General features: G+C 40.0%; 1 protein-coding gene across 5 annotated transcripts in view; it reads right to left on the reverse strand.

Moving 5' to 3' along the window:
* unc13c (unc-13 homolog C (C. elegans)) overlaps window positions 1-13,342 on the reverse strand; it is a 164,028-nt gene that overhangs the window by 37,177 nt on the left and 113,509 nt on the right. The window lies entirely within an intron of this gene.

Consider the following 13,342-nt stretch of genomic DNA (forward strand, 5'->3'; position numbering starts at 1 on the left):
TAACACATTTTTTTTTTTTTTTAATTACTTCCAAATATAATTTTGGCAGTGCACTGACATTTTTTTTTTCTTTGGGGCAACTTAAAAAAAAAAAACCCTCTACTTTATTATAGCTATTTTTATTACTTTTGCTTAACTATAATTATGATCTCACCATTATAGCTTGAACAAAACTACTAAAATTAGCTGTAGCCAATTAGAGTAATTTTTTTAAAGTTGCTTCAAAGAAAAAAAAAATTTCAGTGTGGGGGCTCTTTCGGGTTTGCTTTGCGTCTTTAAGACCTTAATCACGTGGAACCTTTCCTTTCCAAGTTATCCTCGAAGAGGAAGTCCGACCGCAACTTCACGACCGTCGGGTTTCAGCACATTTGGACTGCAAGACAATAATCCTGTGGCAGCAGGTTCACCTCTGAGTGACTCAAAAACACAAAGTTAAGCTTTTGGATTGACCAGCGTTTTTAATTTTGATTGAGATGCTTTGAAAACCTTCCAAGCGCTGAGGCTGATTTCACACAATTCTGCCAAGAAGAAAAAGTAGAAGAAGAAGAAGAAGAAGAGTTCCTCGACAGATGCTTGATGGCATCTGTTGCCGCCAAGAGTGGCACAACCGATTATTAAAATGAGGGGAGAATTACTTCTTAAATTTAAGAACCAGATTGACTTGAAGATCTTTTTTTTTTCCCCTTCGGTAAATTTTAATTTAAGTTCCAAAATTCTTTTCGATTTTACTCAGCTTGCCTTTGTCTAATGTTAAAATTTGATGAGCCGAAAGACATAAGATGGACAAAAAAAGGGCAAAACAGAATAAATTTGCAATCCGTTCAAAGAACTTTAGATGGAGGGTGATTCAGAAAGTTAGCATGAGAAACAACACAGAGTTAAAAGGGAAATGGCTCCCAGGATGTGCTGCCTCTCAAGCAGCTCTACAACAGCGCTTTCACATTTTTAGAAGGAAGGGAAAGTAATTACTGGAAAGATTCTCAAGAGTGTGGCAATAAAAAAAAAAAACAAACTGCAATTGCCAGTCTTCGCTCCTGCTTCTCAATCAATGGAGGAACTCTGACAGCATTAATCGATAAATCGAAGCAGCACAAAATGGAGAGACACAAATGGCATGCCTCTTTAGGCAAAGTCGTAGCAGCGTTAAAAGAAAAAACCCGTCATCGATGGATACCGATCCGGTTGGGAATTTGAGCAAAATGTGTTGGTTTGCAGAAGCCGCTGTGCTGATAGGTCGGACGCTGGTGTAATTCAGAATGGAAAGAAGTAAAAAAAAGAGGGAGAGAGAGAGAGGGTTACTATCCTCCCATCAGCAGGAGACAGATGTTTGACAAGGCCTTTGAGTCAAAACGCCAGCAGTTTGACTGAAAATATGGCATTTTAAAGAAACTAAATGAAAATTAGAGAGAGGGACTCACACCATGAGGCCCTTTGAATATGAATCACAGCTTAAGCCAAAAGGGAATTATCCATTTTGTAAAGCGCAGACACAAAAAGCAGAGCCGTAACGTAAATGGTTTCAGCACTTAAATAATACAAAATCCTGCTGGTTTGATATAGAACTGAATCCCATTGCTGTAAGTTTTATTGTTAACAGGCTCTTTGCAAAAGGTAAGACATTTTCTTCTCGTGCCATTATCTGATGAAGTACCCCAGGTAAGCTGTATTGCCGCTTTTATTGAGAAGTTTCCATTTCTCCTCTTGGAAGACCTTGAAAAAGTAATCGCTCTGACTTTATCAGATTTTGTCACGTTACAGCTGCAAGACTTGGGGTGTTTTTTTTATTATTATTGGGATTTTATTTCAGACAGACGTGGAAGGCAAAGGGCAAAAAAAAAAAAAGAAAAAAAAAGGTGAATTCTGAAAAAGTGTGATCCGCCTAAATATTGAACCTCTTTGTCCCAACGCCCCAGACTAAAGAAAGTCCAAGCAAATATTTTCAACACAAACGAAAGAGACAGGTCAGGGATGAAGTGGTGACGTTTTAAGCAGTGTTACAGTAGAAAATACAACAGTGTACTATGTGGTAGTTGTCAGAGGTTGGATTTTTAGCACATCGTCTCTGCACCTCGCACTGCCTCCGGTTCAACCCGCTGCATTTTTAATTCCTGAAGGCTTAGTTTATCACCTGCCTTGATGGATGCAGCTACATCTTCATTTTCCCCCCAATTGTGACCAAAAAACTGAAAGAAATGGTTGTATTTTATTTGTTCTCCGCATGCTAAATATGAATTCCTTTTTTATATACATGAATAAAAACTTACATTTTAGGAAAACCCTACTCCAGTGCCATTATTGCTCTCCATGTTGGTCTTATTTAGAGGGATTTGACATATCTCATTGAAAGCTGATTACCTTATCGTGAAGAAAGTTGCTTTGTTATTGCTAGTAAGTGTTGTTTGTGCCATTTTCTCTCGTCATTCATCGGCTCAGCTGCGTTTAATGCTTTTGGGTCATGAAGACGCTTCTCATTCACTAATGTCAGCTTGGTAGAGTAACTAATTTCATCACGCTGTGACAAACACTGACTGACAACATGCTAATGTTAAAATCTTAATGTTAAAACAGCAAGGTAAATGTAAGTGACCATGGTAACCAGTGAGCACTCAAAAGGCCGGCGCGGCTATTTCTGCAGTCGAGTTGCGCGCGCATAGGCTGTGCTTTCAAACAAATAATCCCTCTATAGAGACATCGATATGACGAAACTTGGACCTAAAACATAACGATACTTTAGTTCACTGCTATGTAGCACTAGAAGGTTTCCTGAACTGGAGCCACTAATAGTATATTAAGTCCAATACACTCTGAGGAACAGAACCTGTTTGACAAGACAAAGTAAGGAAAAAGAATCTCGACACTTCATGGTCTGATCTAAAAAAAACAAATGTAAGGAAAATTCACTTTAGCTCCTTACCACTCAGAGTTAGGCCAACATTTTAAACTTGGTGCCATTAATCAGGCCTATGTTGGGAAAATGGACAACTAGGGAGTAGATTTCTGTTTTAAATTCAAATATTGCAGGGGAAGGTTCTCTGTATCACAGAAGAGAATGGAGGAGAGTGCCTGACCAAGGCTTTCTTATGGGTGCAAAAGAACATTGGCTCTTCATGTCTGCAAACAGCAATAACAGGTGATGATTTCCGTAATGCACTGATGAGGTGAATAACAAATGTCCTAATCTCTGTGTTTACCTGAGGCGGGTCAACATTCCTCCAGCCCCTATCTGCAGGGTAACTCACCTCCCCAGTCCCTCACTCTATGAACATCATCTTATTTCACAGTGTTGCACGGGGTCTTCTTTCACATTTACGCACAGACAGCATTTTATTCAGAATGCAGACGCCCTTATTTTTTTGTACAGTGTGTGCTGCAGTTTTGCCCGGATCAAAATACTAAATACGAAAAGGTCAAATTATAAGCCTTGGAAAACGTTTATCAATTCCAACGGCGTAAAGTGCAATTTAGCGCTCCGCCATTACGACACCGCCTATTTGATTAGCAGAAATAAAAGCAGCATTTTCACAAACATGAATAGAGTTCATAAACCCCGTACATGCATCCACACCAACATCAAAGCCTCGTTTCAATCCGGAGCCTGGCACCTCGGCTGGCGTTGCTTAATCCCGATAAGTGCTTCGGTGCTTACAGTGATGAATAGCAGCCTGTCACCCAGAGCTCAAAAGAAAATATTTACATATGCGTATTTATTAGTGTACTTGTATCTCAATTCAGTCAAAAGGTGCAATGCAACACTTTTACTCACCAAAACTGAGGAAGACTATGAACCAACCATTGTATTAGATATCTTCTTTTTTTTTTTTTACCTTGTTTTGCTGAGGTAACAGGCACAAAAGTAAAATACTGAAATGTCCCCTCAGTGGATGTTCTGGCCAAGGCCAAAAAAAGGATGTATACTTTCCACAACCAGGTTTGAGCTCCTCCTCATGGAATATCCTGGAAAATCTCCAAACGGATCTACTCAAGGTGTCACCAGATCACATACCAGAACTGGCTCAAGTGCCTTCTTCCAGTGGTTCTGCTTAGCAGTCTTGGTCTTTTTTAACGTACTGTACATATTTGTGTAGTCGTACACTTTTCTGATGACATTTTGCTAGTTAGCTGTAACATATTTTGCCCAGGCTGTTTTGAGTATTTGCACCAAACAAACTCGAGGTTCCAGATCAGGATTATTGCATCAATAAATTGGCTGACGTGTCGACTCTGAGCTTGGCCCACATGACGGACCTCCACATCCAATCACTAACAAAAAGAAAAGTCAGGAATTTTACAGAGCAAACAATTTCCTACCAAATTGTGTCCGGGATCTGATTCTAATGATTTAAGGTTGAATGGTTGTAAAACAACAGATTTGCTTCTCTAGCAAATCACATTACTGGATGAGAGGATCGAATCTGTCTACTCATCTACCACTCGATTCTTCACGCATGAACAAAATATCAACACCATGAACATCTTTACTTGATGCTAAGACTTACCCCCAAAACTGGAGGGATCAATGCGCCTTTACTTTGGTCAAGAAATTTTGCCTCAGATTCAGTGATTCAGTGGGTTAAAGACAGCAACCTGTGTCTGGGGACGTAACAAGCCTTTGCCAGTCCCATAACATAAGTAACATTTGGCTGACTGGAGTAGCACTGCTATTGAAGCCATTAGGGAAAAAAAACAAAACAATACAAGTCAAGCAAATTTGAACAAAACCTAGAAGATTTGACGCAATCTGCACATTGTGGAAAAGCAAAACTTCAGTGATGTCATTCACTGTGAATTCGCCTTCTTAAAAATAAATCCTCGTAAATGCCACGGCTCCCATCAGCACCTAACCTTCTCAGCCGAGGCAGTCTTGTGGGCTGAAATTGCCGAGGTCTCACCTGGATTCACAGGTTCAGCGTGTGTCACTGAGGGAGCAGGTGGCCTAAACCTTGTGAAAGTGAGTCCAGATTGTTTCGGTGGAAAGGACGTGCGCTTATTCAGCTGCAGAGAATGTGCAGTACAGCGCCTGCGCCGAAGGATCTACTGTGGCTGTGTCACTTCAATAACTAAGCCAGCACACAGGCATTGCTAGCTTTGCATGTACAGCTTAGGAACACACACGCACACACACACAAAGCGACACACTTTGTCAACCTTTCTGCAGTGAGCTCTGACTTCACACATCCTCATTCTGTCACCTAACGTAAAGGAAGTACACGGAGGTCAGGTCGGAGAGAGAAAATCAGAGATCAGCATGCGTTTTGTTCGGTGCTGCCAGCTTTTCTAATTCCAACCACTGAAGAAATTACTGCTGGTTCTGACAGAGAAGTGTCAGAATAAAAAAGTATGCTCTGTTTCACACGAGGTTGCACAGACCAATCAGGGTGCCACACATTGGGTCTGGTCATTACAAGAATGGTATTTTGACATGTATCACCAAGCTAAGCGTACACTTTGATGAACACAGGTAGTATGTGGTGGCTGTGGATAATTTTTTAGCAGGCTAATTAGCCAGGGCACAAAGAAAGAAATGCTTTCTGGAGCACAACAACCCGAGGTGTTGACTTGTCTTCCAGATTTGTGATCTGTGGAATGTGCTGGAGAAACAAATCCCATTAAATAGAGGCTCCACCTCGCAAAGGTACAGAACATAAAAGATCTGCTGTTAACAAGACCCAACAGGACTCCTTCAGAGGTCCAGTGGAGTTGATGCTTTGAATTGTTTCCGTGTGACAGAGATTAAAGTGGCAGTACTATGTAAAAATTTGAATTTTGAGCTTCACATTATGTTATAATGTTATTCCCTCATCAAAAACATATCTGGACTGTTGCTTTCATTCTTTCATGCATGTTTGAGAAATCCTTAAATTTCCTGTGGCAACCATTCAGCTGTAAAACAAAATAAACAAAAACAAACCCCTGGGTAGGACCGAGCATCGCCTCTGAGGACGAAGCTCCTCCTCTGAGCTGCGGTTTCCTCACCAAGCACCAGTCTACTCCACTCAGCTCCTTCAGACTAGCCAGCAGCAATTAGCAAACACGTGTTGGAACTGCGGGTGTGCTGAGCTCATTGTACAAGCTAACTTTTTGAGAAAAACGTTATTAGAGGGTTTTTAGAAGAGCCACGTTGTGGCCACTTCCTGAAGGCAGAGTTTCAGAAAGAGCGGGAGTTTTTAAGGAAGTAATTGCTCAATTTAGTGTTGTTGAATTACAAAGTTGAATTTTTTTTCAGTCATATTTAATATTATGCAGCATTTTTATGACAATTGAAGGTAAAAGCTTCTTGATGGTGCCATAAAACACATAATGTTGCCCCTTTGAGGTCAAATTTGTTCCAAGACTTGCTTGGAAAGGATTCATGAAGCGCTGACATGTTCAACTTCTGGAGATCATGCATTTTTAATGTAAAGCTAATTAAAATTCTTATTTAAAGTGTTTCTGTCTTTTGTCTCCCAGTCAGATCGTCTCCCTGGCGTTAAGGACTGGGTCAAGTTAAAGCCGGTCGAGAGTTCTCCATGATCGGCAGAAAGGAATCATTAGCCTTCGCAAACAAATGCATCATCGCAGATAAATGCTATGGATAAAGAATGAACCCTCTCATACGGTGACTTAAAATGCCCTGTAGTAATGTCAATCTGTCAATTGAAGCTTTTGTAGTTTCAAAATGCTTTACTATAGGAGCCACAAAAAAAAAAGAGATAAAAATATGATTTTATTTCGCCAGAAAATGGAGACAGAGATTGGCTCTCGGCATATTCTGAAAACAAGTACTAAGATTTGATTTCCTATTCACTTGGCCAAGTGCGACTGTTGAACAAAAGGAGAGACCTGATGAAACGAGACCCGAGAGAGCAGGGTTTTTGTTGTTGTTTTTTTAAAATACTACAACAGAATACACTGGGGCTGGCTGACTTCATCATGAAAGTAGATTTGCTTTTATATCTTTTACATCTCAAACGACTATTTCAAATAATATAAGCATTTTCATAGTTTCCAAATGACCTCGATGTAAGTACAAATTTATTCAGCGATTATTGATGAAGTGTGGCTCCTGGACCACAGTTAACTCTGCAGGAGAAGGTGTTTGTCTTTGGAAAGCTGTAATTGTGGGAAGCTATTCCATTCATATTAATGAGAACTTCAACGCTGATTTATGCAAATCCAGGTTCCAGAGATTGCCTGGTGGTTTCAAATAAACTGTCACAAAAAAAAGGAGAAAGAAAGAAAAAAATTGCAAAGCACCACGTTTGTGCGTGTTTTAATGTGTGCGCGATTTGAAGCTGTCGGCACTTGCATTTGCCTTGAAATGTGTTTTATCATTCATGCTCACTGCAAGATGTAAATGATCCAAAATCTCACAGAAAGACAAAGTGGTACAGAGTCTGCATGCAGATGGTGATAATTCAGAACAAAACTCAATTTTGTTTTTAGATCTCTGCCTTTCACCAAACGTCTGTTGTTAACGCAACATTAAATTTGGAAATGGCATAAGAGCTTTTTGATTTCACCTCATTTAGACTGACATTATCTGCGCAACTTCAAACTCTCAATAAAAAACTATTGTATTGATAAATAAATTAAAAAGGAAAAACAGTACCATCTGACATAATCACTCTTCTTTTCACATAAGGCAAAAATTATTCCTACTTGTGCTAACGCAACATTTATCCATTGTTATTGGTGGCTATGCTAACTGGCCTGAGCATTCATGACAGGATTTGCTAAAGTAACAGAGATCAAGGGGGAAATCGGGTTGGATGAGCAGCGTCATATAATATTGTGATCGACAGTGCTTAGACCCGCCTCCTGACTTTGATTGGTTGTTTCTAGTTAGCAATGGAGGCACAGAGAGGAGCTCAAGTTCATTCACACAATATTTGTCTCATACCATACTCACGACATAAGTGACAGTTCCAATAAATATGTAATAATTTTTTTTTTATCAAAGTTACATTCGGCAGCTTTAAATTTTTGTTACTTAGCTGCATTCCAGAAAAATTGTATTATTGCTTAAACTGACATGTAGTTCTGTAAAAAATTCAGAGACAACTTGAAATGATCAGTTTCTCTGATTTTACATTTTATAGGTGTATGTTTGAGTAAAATGAACATTGTTCTTTTATTCTATGAACTACTGACAACACGTCTCCGAAATCCCAAGCAAAAATTTAGTATTTATTTGCAGGAAATGGTCAAAATAACGAAAAAGATGGAGCGCTTTCAGACCTCAAATAATTAAATGGAAACAAGTGCTGTGGTCTCTTCTTTTTTTCCCCAATTACATGTATGTATGTTTGAATTATATATACCCTTGTGAAGCCATTCTCAAAAAAAAGAAAGAAAGTATGAAAAAAGTACAAAGCCATACTAAAAGGTTTATTTATTTCCAACATGACGTCAATGTTTTCAAGGATAAGTGTATGCAAATTACCAGAACTACGCATGATGAAACAGTACAGTAAGACTGCACCTTAATCACTTCTTTTTTTTTTTGCTAAATCTGGACCCTACATCTGTTCCGGTATGTATGTGTGTAGGCTTGAACGCTTAAATCTGTCCGCTCACAGACTGATGCATGTGTGTGTTAGCGGCCGCCCTGCCGGTGCTAAACTCTGCGGGCCGTCCTAGGGGAAGAGTCGGCCCAAGATCCCTGGTGAGGATGTCATCTCGTATGAGGCGGCCCACGGGGACCGACAGGCTCACAGGGGACACTCACTCACCCTCTGCCTCATTGATTTAAACGCCGTGGATAATATGATGAACTGCAACGCCACCGTGGCTCTTCCGTCCGACAATTACCGCTCGATGAATGCGTTTACGGGAGCTCAGGCTTGGACAGATTTGCTTAAGACAAAGGAGCTGAGCGAAAGGAGTTCCTTCCCCGTGGCAGCCCAGGTTTCCTTTGTGACATAATTCATTCATCTTTAGTTTCTGACCCAGTTCTGTCGCGCGGTTCCTCCTTAGCGGCATCGCGAGGGCCTGCTGACACGGCTCAGCTGAAGCGCGGGGAACACGAGGAGACGCCGAGCCACACAGATGGGGCTCAACAGAAGCATAATGAATTTAGGAGTAAGCAAACGTGCGAGTAGGTAATGGTAACGTAAAAAAAAGAAAAAAAAACTCAAAAAGAGACGTCATGTGACAAATGGATTACTTATTTTCATTAACAATGAGGTTATAAAGAGGCATATTTTATCAAATCTGGTTATTTTTGTCTCAGCAGATTGGCAGACTTTATTAGATTTATCAGAAAGATTTATGAAGAATTAATGAACTCTCCATGAGCGAACTAACCGCAGCACCTGCGAGGCTTAAACGACACGTCAGTGCTTCATAAACTCCGCTGATATAATGGCTCCGGCACAAAGAAGTGGAACGGGAACAGTAAAACCAAAGCCCGGCCCCAGCCCTGTAAGCGCTGCTTTCCGTGGACACAAATCTGCCACTGCTCAGTTACATTATTGATATTCAATCAAAAATATCCTATGGAGTGAGGCACCACTCTGTGTGTGAGGATGAGTTAATGGGCTGCTGAAACGCTGCTGCTTTAATGACATGCCCCAGAGATTGCCATATCCGCAAGAGGATATACACTGTGTACGGTAAAACGCTTCTGCTGCCACTTGTCTTCTTGTTGAGGAAACTTCAAGAAGAATTAAGATTTAAATCTGTTGAGATACGTGGCACCACTCAAAACTGTCGGTGTCCCTGGTTCAAATGTATAAAACTCCTTACAAGTGCTGTCTGTAACTGTTATTTTAAAAAAAGAAACATTTTATTTTTTTATATGCGTTTGTTAAAGCTGTCACCATGTCTTGACAGTGTAATATGAGACAGATCATCTGTGAAAAGACCGATCTCCTCCCTGTGCTGCTATTGCTGTCTGAAAAAAATGCTAGGTGAAAAACAACCAATCAGATCCGGGAGGAGGGGCATAGCGATGTCAATCAACCTCGTGAATGCACAATTTTAAATTGTACAATAATTACATTTCTTTAAGGACAATTTTTAACGGCGTTCAACTTGTGTTGAAAGATGGAGATTTGGGAACATTAGAAGCATTTACTCGTTTTTCTGGTGCCAACTATTCAATTTTGTTTCTGTTTTCAGCTAATCCTATCCAGTTACATACACATGAAACATATTCACAAATATAAGTGTGGATATTTTCTTTTTTTTTACTTCTTATTTTTTACCTAAATATATGTAAAGCAGTCATATTGGATATCAATCCTTGTTGGAATTTGGTCTGAGTTTCCCCAACACAATTTTAACTTCAGGGGAATTATCGTTGGACTTCTGACTGCAAAATCTGATTTCAGAGTACAAGACAAATGCAAGCAGCGATCTCTCCCGGACATGTCGCAGTTCTCCGACATGTCCGCTTTAGAGATGCCCTTTTGATTTGTTTTCTTACCATGCTTACAATCATTCTTACTCTGCATGGTGGCAAAATAAACTTGTATTCTCATCCAGTCCTATTTGCTTTTCTTTTTTTTAAACTTAAGTTTAAGTTTTGACTTAAGTATTACTCTGACTGTGATTTAATAGGCACTTCCTGAAAGACCTGGTAATAATAGTAATACGTTTAGTACAGAAAAGATAGCCATGGTGAAAGTTATCTGCATCACAGGGAATATTCTCCACATTGTCTAGCTATAGTAGCTAGCTTCTTCTGGCATTTTGTCCCCTTTAGTTTGAATATCTTTGTATTTAACTTGGCTCTTTCTGAGTGTATTAGTTACCATGCTTACCACTTTCTTTCAGCTGTTTAGCATTCCCCTTAATAGACTCACTTGGTTTTTATATCATTCTTCAGTCCTCCTCTGTATTTCAACATCTTGTTTTCTGTTGTGCCTTTCTGGTTTCTGCCGTTACAATGACCATGGTTCCCAATCTGTTTTCCTCAAGAAAAGTCCTGCAAGCTTCCCCAGTTCATTTACATTAATCTCTGTTCTTCCATACCGCTTCTTTTTTTCAGCGTTTCGGTCCTCTAGCAACCACACTGTGGCTGAACGAACGACGGAATAAGCCCTGATAAAGACCCATCACTCCGTCGCCGATAAACCCTCTTTCATTTTTTGCTCTTTTTTTTGTCTACCTCTCTCATTTGCACATTCCGTCACACATTCAAGAGATTCTAAAATTAGCAGCACCCATTTCTGCATCGGCACCGGCTCGAAAGGCCTCGGAGCAGGAAGCAGAGGATGCATCAAAGACTTCATTAGGTGATCCGCGAGCTCGCGCGCATGCACAGCACAGACGTACACACATTTTCCCCTATTTTTTATTTTTTTTATTCCCATTCATTCATGTAGAACTGAACGCTTGAACAAATGCGCAGACAAACACAGAGGAACAAAGCAGGACCATTCCAGCCCACCTCCTTTAGGCTTTCTGTCAGTCGCTCTGAAAGTCTTGTGTGCCCTATTATGTAAACAGGTCACTGTGAGGTTTTTTTTTTTTCCTTTTCCATTTGTCTTAATGCGAAAGACACAGCACGACACACACAGCAAGACATAAACAAGCCCAATATAATCGCATTTACATCCATCCATCCATTTTCTGTTCACCCTTGTCCCTAATGGGGTCGGGAGGGTTGCTGGTGCCCATCTCCAGCTACGTTCCAGGCGGGAGGCGGGGTACACCCCGGACAGGTCGCCAGTCTGTCGCAGGGCAACACAAAGACATACAGGACAAACAACCATTCACACACACACACACACACACACACACCCAGGGAGAATTTAGATAGACCAATTAACCTAACAGTCATGTTTTTGGACTGTGGGAGGAAGCCGGAGTACCCGGAGAGAACCCACGCATGCACAGGGAGAACATGCAAACTCCATGCAGAAAGACCCCGGCCGGGAATCGAACCCAGGACCTTCTTGCTGCAAGGCAACAGTGCTACCAACTGCGCCACAGTGCAGCCCGTGCCTCCATAAATACAAATGTAAATTAGTATAAATACCCGGAAGTCTGCCACCACGTGAAGCAATAACCATGGCAACGTCCTTGTTCAAAGCAGCATTAGTATTTATAATAATAATAATAACAATATATGTATGTAAAACGTGCTTTGAGGACACATAATGTCACCTCACAAAAATAAAAATACATTTTAAAGGAAAAAAAAAAATCAAAATTAAAAAATAAAGAGATTCTGCAAATGCCTGTTTGAAACAGTAGCATTCAGGCATTCAGCCGGGATTTAAAGACAAACAGAGAGTCAGAGAGTCCGTTGAGTGGGAATGTGGACGTTTATTCTAAATACTAGAACGTTTTATGTCCATAAGGCGCATTCACAAAGCTGGCGACTTGACCGAAGGAAGACTGCAGCCGGACCGGTACCGGTACTGGTACCGCACGGCTCGTTAAGTTCTGCTCAGAGCTCCAGGATGATCAGTCTGAGTAATCTAAACGCTCATAAACCATCATCAACATTTCCCAGCTGATCAATATGATCAATCGCTCCCTCTGAATCCTTCCATTGGCGAAGTTCTCCATCAGAGCCAAAGCGCTTCACATTTACACAACTCACCTTTATGCAGCTACTTATATATGTGTGATTGTCTACACACCTTGATCACTTTCAAAACAATCAAACCTGTTGATTATTTTTAATAATTTTCTTTATTTTCTGTGCGTGTTAGGTTATTGTCTGAGGATAAATGCGGTTCAGTTTCATCGTTTACGTTTAAACAATAAAATGTTAAAATCATGAAAAACATCGGGTTTGAAACTTCTTGGTCTAAATGACATTGAACTTAGTCACATTTCAGTGCATTTAGGTGAGTTTTGACGCTTTGTAGTTTGATATTGTCCACAAAAAAGTTTGATTGGCTGCCGCACATTTTCGCGCCAGTCAGTGAGGACCAGAGGTGGCCCTTATTTAAGGACAAAGGCAGCAAATACTGTAGTGCACTTCTCTCTGAAAATGTGAGTAAAATGGTTTGTTTCCAGGTGTTATTCAGAAGAACAGCGGTCTTTAATTAAAAGGTTGTCTGGCAAGAGGAAAACATATAAATAAGTGTCAGAAATTATACTTATTTAAAGCAATTCTAAACAAAGAATAGGTTTTAAATGAAAGAAAAATGTTAAAAGAAAGAAAGAAAGATTTTTTTTTAACACCACATTTATTTTTCAATAAAAATACATTTTGACAGCATTTAGTTCATTCTTTCATGCAAACATTGAATTGAAAACTAGCTTTCTATCAAACACAGAACATATGACATTATTAAAACACCACAAAGAGAAAAATTCCATTAAGTTGTTCATCAATGAAAAGAACATAAATTCTGCTTTTACTCTATGTTTTACCATCAGAATAAACATCCTATCGACA

Source organism: Xiphophorus couchianus, chromosome 4, assembly GCF_001444195.1.
Source record: "Xiphophorus couchianus chromosome 4, X_couchianus-1.0, whole genome shotgun sequence".
In the NCBI taxonomy this organism is placed as follows: Eukaryota; Metazoa; Chordata; class Actinopteri; order Cyprinodontiformes; family Poeciliidae; genus Xiphophorus; species Xiphophorus couchianus.